This window comes from Marmota flaviventris, chromosome 8 (assembly GCF_047511675.1).
Source record: "Marmota flaviventris isolate mMarFla1 chromosome 8, mMarFla1.hap1, whole genome shotgun sequence".
Taxonomy (NCBI): Eukaryota; Metazoa; Chordata; class Mammalia; order Rodentia; family Sciuridae; genus Marmota; species Marmota flaviventris.
The window spans coordinates 44,504,449-44,518,115 of NC_092505.1; the positions used below are offsets into that span (position 1 = coordinate 44,504,449).

General features: G+C 44.5%; 1 protein-coding gene and 1 long non-coding RNA gene across 7 annotated transcripts in view; one reads left to right on the forward strand and one right to left on the reverse strand.

Moving 5' to 3' along the window:
- Positions 1 to 253: 253 nt before the first annotated feature.
- On the reverse strand, positions 254 to 5,639 carry LOC139706708 (uncharacterized). The gene is made up of 3 exons (XR_011708331.1): positions 5,552 to 5,639; positions 4,668 to 5,078; positions 254 to 796 (listed from the first exon to the last, which is right to left on the reverse strand). It is a non-coding gene; the product is annotated as an uncharacterized lncRNA (long non-coding RNA).
- The window catches only part of Lpp (LIM domain containing preferred translocation partner in lipoma), a 655,361-nt gene continuing 647,277 nt past the window's right edge, over positions 5,584 to 13,667 (forward strand). For 4 of the 6 annotated variants that reach the window (XM_071615170.1, XM_071615174.1, XM_071615175.1 and 1 more), the window contains exon 1: positions 5,584 to 5,669. The gene's annotated coding sequence lies outside the window, so the exon portion shown is untranslated. Of the gene's footprint in view, positions 5,670 to 5,825; positions 5,870 to 13,667 lie in introns of those variants that run through there. The other 2 variants (XM_071615171.1, XM_071615177.1) reach the window with 2 other exon arrangements.

The following is a 13,667-nucleotide window of genomic DNA, read 5'->3' on the forward strand; positions in this document are numbered from 1 at the left end:
AAAGAGAAAGAGATCTATCTATCTATCTATCTGTCTATGTATCTGTCTATCATGAACTTCTCTCCATACATCTAAAACTGCCCTGAGATCTGCTGTGATGCCTAATGAGTAGATGACACTGGATTCCAGCCACGAATGAGGCAGAGTGCATCCTAAGCCTATTCATAGATCCCCAAAAACTAGCAGACACTCTTTAGCAACAATACAATTCTGTGCAGTTCCTAGAGGGACCACTGGGGCCTGTAAGTGAGGCTTGGCTGCATCCATCAAATCCTTGGACATCATCCTGCTGATATTGTGCGAAAATAAAACTGTGAGCCCCAGGTCTGTGTTCTCCAATGGGTCCTAGGGTGCATGGATCTCCAGGCTCATCACCATCAAAGGAGGTTTGTAGCCGAAGCAGTGGATTCAGTCCACCCACAGTTGATTGGGAAGTCTCAGCTAACTTATCTCAGCAGACCCCACCCTCCCAAGCTGGTATTATGTATCTTTGTGTTAGCATGTAAAATGAGGACTACATCTATTTTCTCAACACTATACACAAGTCTAGTACAGTTAATAGGTTCATGGTAGACACTTATGAGAACAAAAAGGTGATATGGACTGTCAGTCTTCACAGTGATCACGAACCAAGTAAGATTAAAGTTCTTCTAGCATCCTTGCTACCACAGACTGGACTCCACTGTCACTCTGTACTGTGTGACCTCTGAAGGTTTATTAGTTCCCAGGGATGGTTATATTTCTTCTAGGTCCTCGGTTTACTTGAACTCACAAGTCAGCAGACTGGAAGCAGGATCTGAATTGGAATGAGCAAAAATATATGTGGGTATCTGATCCTGCAAAATTTGCAAAATGCAAATAGTGATATCTCTGTAGCCAGTCAGTGGAAACTAGGTAAAACTGTGCAGAAACCCATGGGGCAGATAAAAGTAATCATTTGTGCACATTGGCTTGAATCTGCTATGCCAATGATAAAAGTAGGTTGTGATAATTTTTTTTTTTTTCCCTTTAGAAAAGATCTAGTACCAATAAAGGAAGAAGAAATTTACTTAGGAAGTCTGATGATGTATTCTGTTTTTACATTGAGATTATTTCCCCCCATTGTATTGTGAGGTATGAAGAATGGAGAGTAAACAAACTTTTTGTAAACTTCTTCTTTATCTTTAATGCTGCATTTACACAAAGCCTACCATTGCTGTTTACCATATCAAGTTTTTACCTCTTTTTGAAGGGTTAATGCTTATCCAGCTGGGCTAGAGTCAGCATCATCCATGGCCTTGGAAAGAGAACTACACTTGACTACACAACAGGATATATAAAATGTTAAAATTGTCTTGTGTGCTTAGTTTTTCCTAGAAAAATATGACTGTATTAGTCAGCTTTTTGACACTATAATGAAATACCTAACGTATGCTACCTACAAAGAGAAGACATTTATTTAGCTCCTAGGTTTTGAAGTTCAAACTTGGGGGGGGGCGCCCACTGGTGTGGATGGGAGTTACTGTCTGATTATGTATAAAGCATATGTGGGAGCAGTGGGTAAGTGAGGAACCAGGCTTCCTGGGCTCAGGGTAGACCCAGCTTACCCAAGTATTAGCTTTGTATTAACAGTAAGTTACTTAGCCTCCCCAGGCTTTAGTTTCATCATGGATTTAATGGAGAAATAATGCCAATTTATGAAGTGAATTGCATATTAAAACATTCCTAGAATAGCCTGGCATATTATATGCACTCCCAAAAAAAAAAAAAAAAAAAAAAAAAAAGAAAAAGAAAAAAGGAACTACATTATTAGGTAGGTTATTTAGCCTTGAAAGGACAATAAAGGACAGACGACAGACATTAGGCTTACGCACCAAGAAAAATCCAGGAGTTATAAAACTGAAACAGTAGAGAATCTTATCTAAACTGGTAAGAATTTGGGAATGAGAGCTAGAATGCACAATCCTCCCCAATCTGTAGATAAATAAATATAATCCCTTGAGGGAACAATTACCTAAAATCCTGGTGACCCCTATCTGAAACAGATGAGCATCAGAAAAGTGGGGTCTGGTATGTCAAGACCTCCCCCAGCTCTAGTTGGTCATAACCCCTCAAGGGACACTACTGTTTTCAGACCAGATCCTCATTATCTCTTGCAACCAAGACCCCAGAACCCTCCCTTATCACCACAACTATGCCACAGCCACCAAATCACTCTGTCAACCAGAACATTGAGATCCTCAAAAAGGAAGTTTACTGATAAGTAGCCAAAGGATAAGAAACCAATCAAGGGGTCAGGAAAATTGAGGCAAGAACAGGGAACTTCATTTCCTTAAAAACTTCAACTCTGTGAGCACCATACCATCCTCTCTTCCAGGGGGTCCTTGCACTTCCTATGCTATACGTTCCTCTTTCCTTTCACTCTCTTAAACTTTTCACTTACTACTGTGTTTCCCTAAAATTCTTTGGGTGGATTCACAAGAACCAGGACCTCAGGTCTACAGTGGCTGCCCTGGATCAGGCTGGCAGATCTCTAGCCTTGTAACTGTATGAACTGCACAAAGATCCTTGTGTGCAGAGTTGTTAGTGGCTACAACGGAATGGTGGAAACACAGCCCAACCTGCCTAAAAATCTTTTGTGCCATCAACACACTAATGAGATTGCTACTTTTGGTCTTGAAAAGATCAGTGTTTCATCCTTGGACCGTGGGACCCCACCCCACCTGAGATGGTGCATTTTTTATTCTTTGAACAGATAAACCAGCATTTCTCTAGTACTGAGTCTGAAAATTTACAGTCTTCCCTTCTGGTCCAAACCCCTGCATACAGCAAGTGTTAATAGGATGTTGAAAAAAAAGCGACAGTGCAAAAGAAACCAGAATAGCAAACAAGAATGAGATGTTGGTTTGGGTTAGTACTACATGCGGTTCACCAAGCATCCAACTGATGATGTTGTCACTTATACGCCTGTGAAGGCCTCATAAATGGAAATTATCTTTTGTGACTAACATTATGTAATGCTCATGCTAACACCATGCCTACCTAAGAATTTCATAAATATTTCAGGAGGAGAAACACAGTGATGTTCCCCAACACACCCATGCAACAGTTTCAACATAATTAGTAGCATTTCTGGGTCCAAAACAGCACTCTTATAATGTGCATGATAGAGGAAATGAATGACTAATTATACCTTGTTAAATTTTATTAATCCTCATTAGAACTCTATTATTCTTTATAAGTGGGAGAAAGAGGGGTGGGTGGGTGGGGAAATGCCGGTCAAGTCCCGTTATAGCTGATGAGAATTGGGTGAATCCATTCTTACCTCCTGTGATACTGGGATTTTTTTTCATACTAAATAGTAGTACTCAGGATGTGGGTTTGCTGAAATGTTTGATAGAATAAGTGAACTGTGTTGTGATAGGATTTGGTATTTTTAAAATCTCAGAACAAAATCTCTTTAAGAGCTCATCTTTCTCATTTTTAAAAATCATGTTAGAAGTAAAAAGAAAAATAGTTCATTATCATGTGGAATGGGTGGGTATCTCCACTCCCAGCCTCCTGCCATAGAAAGAGGTTTATTTAGGAAAGCAGATACACATTTAAGGAAGAAATAGGGCAATCTCAAGAGAGACCCTTTGGGGATAAAGCAGGAAATACACATTCAAGTGAGGATGTGGGCCATCTCGGGAGTGAGAGGCACTGGGTGGGTATTCTCAGTCATCTTTCTCTGCCTCCAGATTCACATTTTTGTATGTATAGATGAGAAAATTGAGTGGAACAAAGAGGTTAAATAATTTAAACCGGGGCTGGGGATGTGGCTCAAGCGGTAGCGCGCTCGCCTGGCATGCGTGCGGCCCGGGTTCGATCCTCAGCACCACATACAAACAAAGATGTTGTGTCCGCCGAAAACTAAAAAATAAATATTAAAAATTCTCTCTCTCTCCCCCTCCCTCTCTCACTCTATCTTTAAAAAAAAATAATAATTTAAACCCAGAAATATCTGAATTCAAAGACTTCACAAAAGAAATGCTCAATAAATGAGTCCAACAGCCTATGGTTTTTACATTTATTTCCTTAATTCTTGGTTAAAAGAATTCCATCAAAATCTAACTTCAAAAAAAAAAAACATGTTTAGGAGTTTTTGTGCATTATTAACTCAAAGTGTACTCTCACCATGTATGAGTGGAATTAGGTCCTGATGGAGGTAAAGGCCAGGAAGATGGCATGGAAAGAGCACAGAATCAGGTGACCTGGATGGGGGGGGGCAGTTGAGTTCAAGTCTTGCTTAGTTATTTTGTGCTTGGCAAATCCTTTACCTGAGTTTTTGCCTTAAAGGTAGAAGATGGACTACAATTAATCCTATCCAACTCACTTGAAGATGTAATAAGACAGATGAAAGAGTGTTTTTATGATATGTTGCAGTGAGAGATTATTCATTTAGATATGAATAGGATAGAAACACAAGGAAAGGAAGTCACGGGTTTGGAGTGCTTTCCAGGAAATAACCCCTGGATACAGTAAATGGTAGTTCTCACCTTTGCTCACATTTTCAAACGTCAGAGAAAAAAAAAATCCGACTTGAACCTTCCAAGAACAGGCTTGTCTTTATTCAAACCAGTCCACCCAGTTCGTATACTTTTTTTCGAAACTGTAAGTACAGAGCAAGCTGTAGTTGTTTAACTCACCTCTTTCAGCATAGTACAAGGGAAGTTACCCTGAAGCAACTGATTGTCTCTGTTCCTCAGGGCTCACTGTCAACCAGAACCTTCTCAGAACTAGTTCTGGAAGGGAAATATAAAGTCACTTCACTGGGTGGTCCTCCTGCCTAGTCTGATATCTAACCTGGTTCACAGTTCAGGGGTTAGGAGGCAGTCAGGACCCTGCCTGCGGGCTGGAATCAATCCTGAGGGGAGGCAGGGACTCGAGTCCCGCTCCTGGATCTGTTGAGCGTAGGTTCTGTGCAAATCATTTCTTTTCTGCAAGTTTCAGCATTCTCACGGGTGAAGTGAATGGGTTGGAAGTTTGTCTCTGCCAGTTTGAACATCCTGTAAGTTTTGAGTCTTGCTGGGAATCCGGGGTGGGGCTCAGGAGGAGGTCTGTCGAAGGGAATACTTTAGCTCAGGCTCAGTCCCCTAATTTGGCACCGGCATAGGAGACTCAAGTTGCCCCACTTCTCTAGCAGCCCCTCAACTCGGCCGCTTCCTCCTACGTCTCCTTCCTCTTCCTCCAGTGGAGGCAAGCCTCCACACCTCCCTCTTTCCCTTCCTCCTTTGCAAGTTCCCTACATTCCCACGTCTCCTCCTCTTCCTCCCAGGAAATGCAATGCCCTCTGTGCGCCCACCTTTTGGCAAAGTCACTGCCCGCTGCGTGCGCCCCCTCCCCCGCCGGGCGAGCGCTGCGCTGCGGCCCGCGGGCACACGCCTTCCCATACCTTACATGGACAAATGCGTGCAGGCAAAGTCAGGAATTCAGGCCCCTGACGTCAGCCTCCAGCGCTCAGGGCACCGCACGGGAGACCGAGGGGAGGGGGTGGGGACGGTGGGGAGGAAGGAGGGGGAAAGGCACCAACCAGCAGTCGCTCCAGCCCTGCCGAAGTTTCACTTTTTGTCTGTGGGTTCGCTCCCGGGCCCCGCGCAGCTTTCCCGGGATAAGTAGCTTAGCGATCGGGGAGAGCCGAGCGCTGCAAGGTAAGGGCTGGCTGCACGGCCCGGGACGCGGGGCGCTGGGCGCGGGCGGTGCGCTCGCCCGGACCGGTGCGGGGCGTGGGGCCGGGCCTGTCCGGGGCTGGGGACAATGGGAGGGGGAGTGCCCGGGCACCTCCTCCTCCGCCTCTGCCTCCGCCTCCAGCCGCCGCTGCTGCCGCTGCCCCGTCTGCCTCCTCCCTGAGGTATTGTTGCAAATCCTCCTTCCTTCCCCCTCACCCTCCGCCCGCGGGCGCTTCAGGAACCCCCAGCCCGCCCCGGGCGAGAGCGCCTCTGGGGTGGCAGGAGCGCGGGGTGCAGAGCGCCCTTCCCCGGCCGCCAGGCCCGCGGTGCGGAAGTGGCGACCGCGGCCCAATCACCGGGTGCACGCCGTGGGGGAGGGGGACCCAGAGTTTTGGGGGAAGCCTCGATCGGGGGTTGGGCGGGGTTGGAGTCTTTGCGCGCCCCCTGCCCGGGCTTTCTGGGCGCCCAGGGGGCGGGGCCACGCCTAGCCGCTTAGAGCTTTCGCGGAATCTCAGTTGTCACAGTGGAAAGGGCCTAGAGACCCAGTCATTCAAGTCCTCCCATTTCAGAGTTAGAGCAACCGAGGCCAAGACTGGAGGGTCTCCCCTGAAGTCATTCTTTAGAGATTGAGCCATAAATAAAGTAGGTGGCTCAGGACTCCTACTTCCCATTCTGTAAGCATTTCTAGAGTCCCCACTGTGTGTCAGGCACTTTGCTGGTGTGTTGGGCCCAGATCTTACCCTCAGGGAGCATTCAACTGAGTGGAGAAGCCAAACCTGACCCAATAGGAAATGTTAAGTGCTGAGGGGAAATATAAGGATAAGAGTTTTAAGGAAATGGCCTTTGGAGGGGGCTGTGCTTGATTGTTGCTTTTGAAGGATGGGGAATTTTCTGAAGTCAACCAGCCATGGAGGAAGGGCGTTTCAGCGAGGCAAGTGCAGACCAGAGAAGACTGAATAAAGGGTGGGAAATAAAGATGAACTGTAAATGGGGGCATGAAGTTTGGAATAGGGACGGGTATGACCTGAGATGAACTCGTCCGTGGAATGGTACCTGGATTCTTGGGCAGAGTGGAGTCTTTGGGATTCAGGGTCCCAAGAAAACTCTACTTTCCTTTCCTTAGGAGGGTTCCACCACTTTCCCTCCAACAGGAAAGGATTAGCAAGAACTCAGGGTTATCTCTGAGCTACTTTCCTCAGCCAAACTCACTTAACATTGTTTCAATCACCTTATTCTTTTGATCCCCCATCCCTTTTTCTGGATGTCTTGCCTCTCCAATAAAATGAATTGTCACAAATGTGTTAGTGACTTACTGCTTTTCCTCTTCCTGCACGTGTGCATTTTAAGAAATTTCTCTAGAGGAAGGAAGGGAAGTGGATGGGGGTGTCTTTAGAAAGAGCTAACCTTCTCTCCCATTCTCACTTTGCCTCACTCTTACAGGTAGGGAAACATGTAGAGTGTCAGCCCTAGACAGAGTAAAGGTGGACCACGGTGGGGGTACAGAACACCCAGTAGAGTTCTCTCTATTCCATCAAGATCCTCCTCCTTGCAGAACATCTGCCAGCACCAGGGCCAGTTAAAGAGGAGATTATGTATCTTGCATCTGATGCTTGCAAGGCAGCCCTTAACCCCAGTGCTCAAGCCTTCGTAGTTTAGAATGTAGAGTCTGTAGACGGGAGTAGCTATTTGAATGGTAGGGGTGCAAATTTGGGGCCTCTGGGTCAGACAGTCCCTCAGGGTCTGGCACCCTGTAAATAGCATAGGCTTAGCCTTGGCCTTGGTGGTAGGGAGAGGAAGGAGAAGCTGAGCCTCTGAGCTGATTGTTATGGTGGGAATGAGTGGGATCCCTCTTGAAGTCACATTCTGGTGGAGAGGTGATGCCTCCAAGAGAGGGAGACAATTCCAGGAAATGATGGGTGGGAGAGGAGACTTGATTATGAAGGACTTTAAAAATGCCAAGCTATTGAGTTTGGATATGACTTGAAGCCATCATTTGAGGGTTTCCAGCAGGCTGGAACATGAATGAGAGGGGATTTCTCACGTTGGGAAGCCTCCTGCTGCCCAGTTTCAGTGAGAGGTGATAATTTGTTTAAGAATATTATCATTGGGTGTTTGTTCATTTAATTGACATGTTACTGAGTACCTATTATGTGCTACTGACAAATATGAAACATTTATAGCAGGATCCTGTTTTTATTAAGATAAATTGTGTTAAATTAATTCTAAGACACTTTTTCACATTTTAATGTCACTAAATCTGGTTGTCTTATAATCACGGATGTGTCATAGTTCAACAGGTTTTTTTTTTTTCATTTTAGGTTGATAAATGACACATCTTACAGTCAATGATTGAAATTTGATAAAATTTGTTAATCATGTCCTTTATGAATGTATAGTACTTTGCACTTTAGAAAACACTTTAACATCATCTATTCCATTTGAATCTCCAAGATTCTCTGAGAATTAAGCCTGGTGACATAGCCACCTCCATTTTAACTCTTCTCCAAGGTTACCTAGCCAATTAGGAATGTGCTCAAAATTGCGATCTCAAACTTGTGATTCTTGGTGGTAATACAGGTCTTCATTCTGCTGCGAAATTAACATGGGTTAATTGGGAACGGGGAAAGAATGTGATTAGGTTTGATTTCAGAATGAAGGCTCAGGGTGATGGAATATTTTGGCCAAGGACAGTGTGTAACTTATAAGGGTTGGGAAGCCCTCTTCACCCAGAGATCTGCTGTATTAAATAGAACAAGGACAGTGAAATGGAAACTGGTAGGTAACATGGTAAGAACGAAGGCTGGAGATGCACAGATTTTACCTAAAAAGAAGAGCAGTGCACAGAGCAAACACTTCCTGACTTTGCTTACTGTGTACCAGAACTAGGTAGGCCCTGGGTATAGAGATGAGGAGGGCATGGTCCTTGACCTTGAGGAGCATAGGGGAGGGCGTATGTGGTGGAGTGGGGGCTCTCAGTGTATCAAGTGCTGTCAGTATGTTTTGGCTGCTCTGCACCAAACTCAGGGAAGCCTTCATAGAGGGGAACTGTCTGAACCAAATCTCTAGGACTCAGTGGGAACTGTCAAAGTGGAAGAATGGCAGGTGAGATTCCTGCGAGGCAAAGGTAGCATGGTTGATTTTCAAGGCTGTGTTTTAATGGCCAGCATGAAGAGCTGTGGGAAATGGAGAAAGGGGAGGACTCCTAATTTTTGCTAAAAGAAATGTTTACATTTATCTCATAGGCTATAGGAGCCATTAGCTGATTCTCTAAAGGCTTGCAATTCACAAAATAAGGCTAGACAGGGGCTCTGGAACTATCGATGTGGGATTAAGTATTTGATGGTAATGTAGGAGGCATTGTAACACTTGCTGGATCCAGTAACATAGTTGGATGAATGAACTTGAGACTTTGACCCAGGGTAGTAATTAGGCCCTCATTCAGTTATGTGCATTGGTGGGTGGGGACTTTTCCTGGAATATAGTTTTGGAATGCTACGCTTTGGTGGAAGAAACTTGCTCGAAGAAACTTGCTAGAGGTGAGGAAGCGGAGGTAAAATGGTGCAGTAAGCTAGGACCTGGGTAGAAACCCATTGACATGAAGTTGCCTATGAGGCAGAGAATGTGAGGGCATGGGAGGGTAGAGGAATGGAAGTGTGTAGTGGGAATTGCCCTGCCTGCCCGGCGGCCCAGAGGACATGACTGGTGCATTACTAATGCAGGTCACTGAGATGAGTTTGGAGGGTGGACGGGTGGTGGGGCATTAATGTGTTGAAGCAGGTTAACTGTAAAATTGAAGTTGGAAAATGTTTATCTTCTTATTATGTTTAATGATAATATATAATTTTAGACATTTTGAGTGCTTGCTGTGTGATTATTAGTTACCATATTGATTCATTGAGTTAGGTTTTATGAGTGTTATGCTTTGGATGTGGTTTGTCCCCCAAGAGTTCATGTGATGGAGGTGGGAGGTCCTCAGGTCATTAAAGGTGTACCTTGGGAGAGATTAAGGTGGTCCTTTGGAATCCTGTTAGTTTTCCTAAGAACGTGTGGAAGAGCCAGCCTGATTTGAATCACTCTTTGGCTTCCTGTTTGCTGATGTCATCTCTGTCCCCCCATATGCTCTCACTATTTCGGTATCATTTTCCATGAGACCTTTACCAGAGCTGAGCTGATGCTGGTGCCATGCCCTTGAGCCTCCAGAACTGTGAGCTAAGTAAACCTGTTTTCTTTATCAATGATATCAGCTTCAGGTATTAAGTTATAGTAACAAAAAATGGACTTCTATAATGATTATCAATCTCATTTTGCTGGTGAGAAAATGAATTTGGTGAGATAAGGTTGCACAACTAAGTAACACTGCCAAGTTTCCAACTCGTGCATGGTTGCTAGCCTCTTCACCACTCCTTTCTGTGCCCACAGCAGGAAAAGTTCAAATTGATACTGTTTTTCAGTGTTCTCCGGGACTTAATTCAGCACACACTCCTTGGGGCTTGGTGGGATGACAGTTGAGGATTTCTTTGGATGAGTGGCTTCTCTGTCCCACCTCCTTCTCTCTTAAGCTGCCACCATGCCCTCTATCTTTGGGTGTTCTCTCTCTTCAAACCTAATTGGGAGGACTGAGCCTCTGCAGCAAATCATCTGCTCCTCTCAAAAGTGCCTACTTTCCCACCCAGTCCAATGCAGGGATAAGGATTTGATGTATCCAATACAGAGACAGTTGGGGCTATAAAAAAAAGTGGTGGGGAGTCTCCATCTGTGTCATTACCCTTGGTTTATGGCTCCTGCAACAACTCTGGAGTTGAACCAAATCCCTCCTTTTGGATCTCTTCCTCCAAGAAGCTTTCTGGCTCTGGACTCAAGGGATCAGCTCTAGTCCTTCTTTTTATCTACCTGCCTCAGGTGGGTCATTTGCATTTTGGTGACTCATTGATAAATGGATGAATGAGTTGCTTATTCTCTGGGGGAGAGGAGGTAGACCCTAGGAATGGCACCTGGTGATATAATACTTTGTCTTTATCTTTAACTCCCTCTCATCTCTGATGCCTTGTAGATGTTTAGTAGCTATTTGTTAATGAATGAACAATGTCTGTTGATATTATATAAACATGAATCACCACTTCACCTTAAATATTTGCTTTTCTATCTCCCCTCTACTTTTAGATAAGTTTCTTGAGGATTGCAAAGATGTCTGCTTTGTTACTGGTGATATCCCAGTGCCCAGAAGAGTGCCTGGCATGTGATAAGTGCTCTGGAAGTATTTGCTATGGGAAGAGAGGGAGTGGCCTAATGGTTCACTGCCACCACAGGATAGCAATCATGGCAAAGGGGACCATGATTTTACTGCCTAGAACCTTGAGCCTATAGAGATCCAGGACTGGATGGAGAATCACCTGTGCTGTAGCTGCCACAGGTGGCATTGGGCAGTGCTACCAGTGGGATGAAAACTGGGGGACTGGGAGTGTGGTGTTGAGGGTGTGAGATCAGCTATGTTAAGAAAAAACTGAATGTGCAACTGGCCTTTTGCTTTTCCTTCCTTCAGCCAGGCAGTTTTATTATTCTGTTTTCATAATCCAGGTCTTTGCTTGTGCTGTTCTCCCTTCCTGGATCTTCAGCCTGTTGTAAACCTATGATCCTTTGATATCAAGATCAAAATCCTCTCTATGCCATGAAGTGATTTCCAGAGTCCTTGCCTCTTTTACTCCACCTATGAGTGTGATCACACACAGCTCCATCTCTTGTATGAAATTCATTACATGTGTATTGAGTGACTACCGTATGTCAGGCAGAAGTGCCGGATCCTGGCTTATAAGGAAAACAAAGACAGGCTTTGTCTTCAAGGATCTTTATTCTAACATAGGAGAGAGAGACTGAAATAGACTGTGCTAAGGCCTTAGTAATGAGCAAAGGGCTAATGGGCACATTAGGAAAGGAGTGACTGACCATCTGGAAGATTTGGTGAATACTTATGGAAAAGAAGACATTTGGGTTGGATTTTGAGGAGTAGGTATGGGTTCTCATGATAGATAGGGTTGGAAGAGCTTTCCAGGCAGGGGAAACCTTGATATATATGCATAGGCTTGAGGACTAGAATTTTCTAGGGAATAAAAAACTGTTTGGAGATCATGTGAAGGGTGTGGCTGGCTAGGGAGGGTTAGATGGTCAAGGGCTTGTAGGCTGAAGTAAAGATCATGACAGACGTGGGGAGGGGAAGAGCTTTTATTACTTTTTGAGCAAAGGAAGACTTTGTTGGATCTGTGTTTCAGAGAGCTCTGGGAACAGAATGATAGCAGGTCAAGGCCAGAGGCAGTTTAGAGATTGCTGAAATCTCCAGGACAGGGAGATAGTCCTGTACCACATCAGCAGAGTAGAGAGAAGGAAAAACAGATTCCAGAAACTGTTATTATAATAATATGAACTAGCTTAGTTCTACTATTATCTTTTTTTTTCCTCCAGTTTATCAGACCTGGCTACAAAAAAACTATTTTATGGACATCAAAGCTTGTAGTCAGTAGGAGGAACCCCAAATAGGTAACAAGTTCCTGCTTTACAAGTATGGCCTGGTTCCTTGGTGGTTACAATGACCCAATCCCTTATTATACAGAGAAGGAAACTGAGACCTAAAGAAAGGAACAGATTTAGTTAGTCACATTTGGTCCTCATTCCCAGACCAGCCCTGTTTCCAAGGTGCTTTTCATTCTCAGTTTCTTGTGTACTTGACATATCCCCTACCTTCCAAGGGCTTTGCTTTGGAGGATTCCGGGAGGGGATATAACTGGGAGATCATTGTGTCTCAGGCTTGGGCCTTTCACTTTACACTTTGAAAACAATGTGATTAAGATGGTTCTGGCTATTTGTGTTATTGCCTGGTTATTATCTGTGTTATCTGGTTATTGTGTCATTGACATTGATGCCTGCCTCTTGCTTGCAGGAACCAAGCTACTGGATCTGTGCTAGCTCCATCGTTTCTTATAGGTGATGCTCCCTGCCCACTTCCCACCATTCTCCCTTTATTTTTGCTGGCCTGAAAATTTTCAGGATGACAGTCTTAGATGCATTACAGGCAGAGCCTCCTATCTTTTCCTTCCCTCTTAAACCTGCTCATCACAACCCATCTTGCAGAGCCCATTAGTATTTCATAGCCTTCATAGCACTTTTTATGTGGCAAATGCATTTTACGATCATTTTTATTACTTAATTCCCAATTGCAACTCATTGTGTTGGCAAGATCAGTCTTGCTTCACAGAGAGTGGGCAAGTGTTCAGGGGTGAAGAAACCTTCCCACGAGGACTTCAGTGGCAGAATGAGACTCGGACTCCTGTCTTTAAAACTCCTGTCCTGCTTCTTAACTTCTGCAAATGAGCAAGAAATAATTGATATGTACATCTTCAGTAAGCCCTATGCAGACGTGTGAGAATTTTTTTTTTTTTTTTTTTGGTACTGGGGATTGAACCCAGGTATTCTTTACACAGAACTACATCCCCAGCCCTTTTTAGTTTTTATTTTGAGGCAGGGTCTCTCTAAGTTTCTGAGGCTGGCTTTGAATTTGTGATTCTCCTGCCTCAGCCTCCTAAGTGGTGAGACCGCAGGTGTATGCCACCACACCCTGCAAGAAACAGTTATTATTTCATTAGCACTAATTAGTAGAACTAGCTGCCTGTGAACAAGGCTTTTGAAAGAGTTTTAGTCAACTTTTTTTTTTTTTTTGTTGTTGTTGTTGCTGTGAATAAAATATCTGACCAGAACAATTGTAGAGGAGGAAAAGTTGATTTTGGGGCTCACAGTTTCAGAGGTCTCAATCCATAGAAGGTCGGCTCCATTCCTTGTGGCTCAAGGTGAGGTAGAACATAATGGTGGAAGAGTGTGGTGGAGGGAAGCTGTTCACATGATGATCAGAAAGCAAAGAGAGAGGCTCCACTTGCCAGATACAAAATATATACCCCTAAGGCACACCTGCAAAGACCCACCTCCTCTAGCCACACC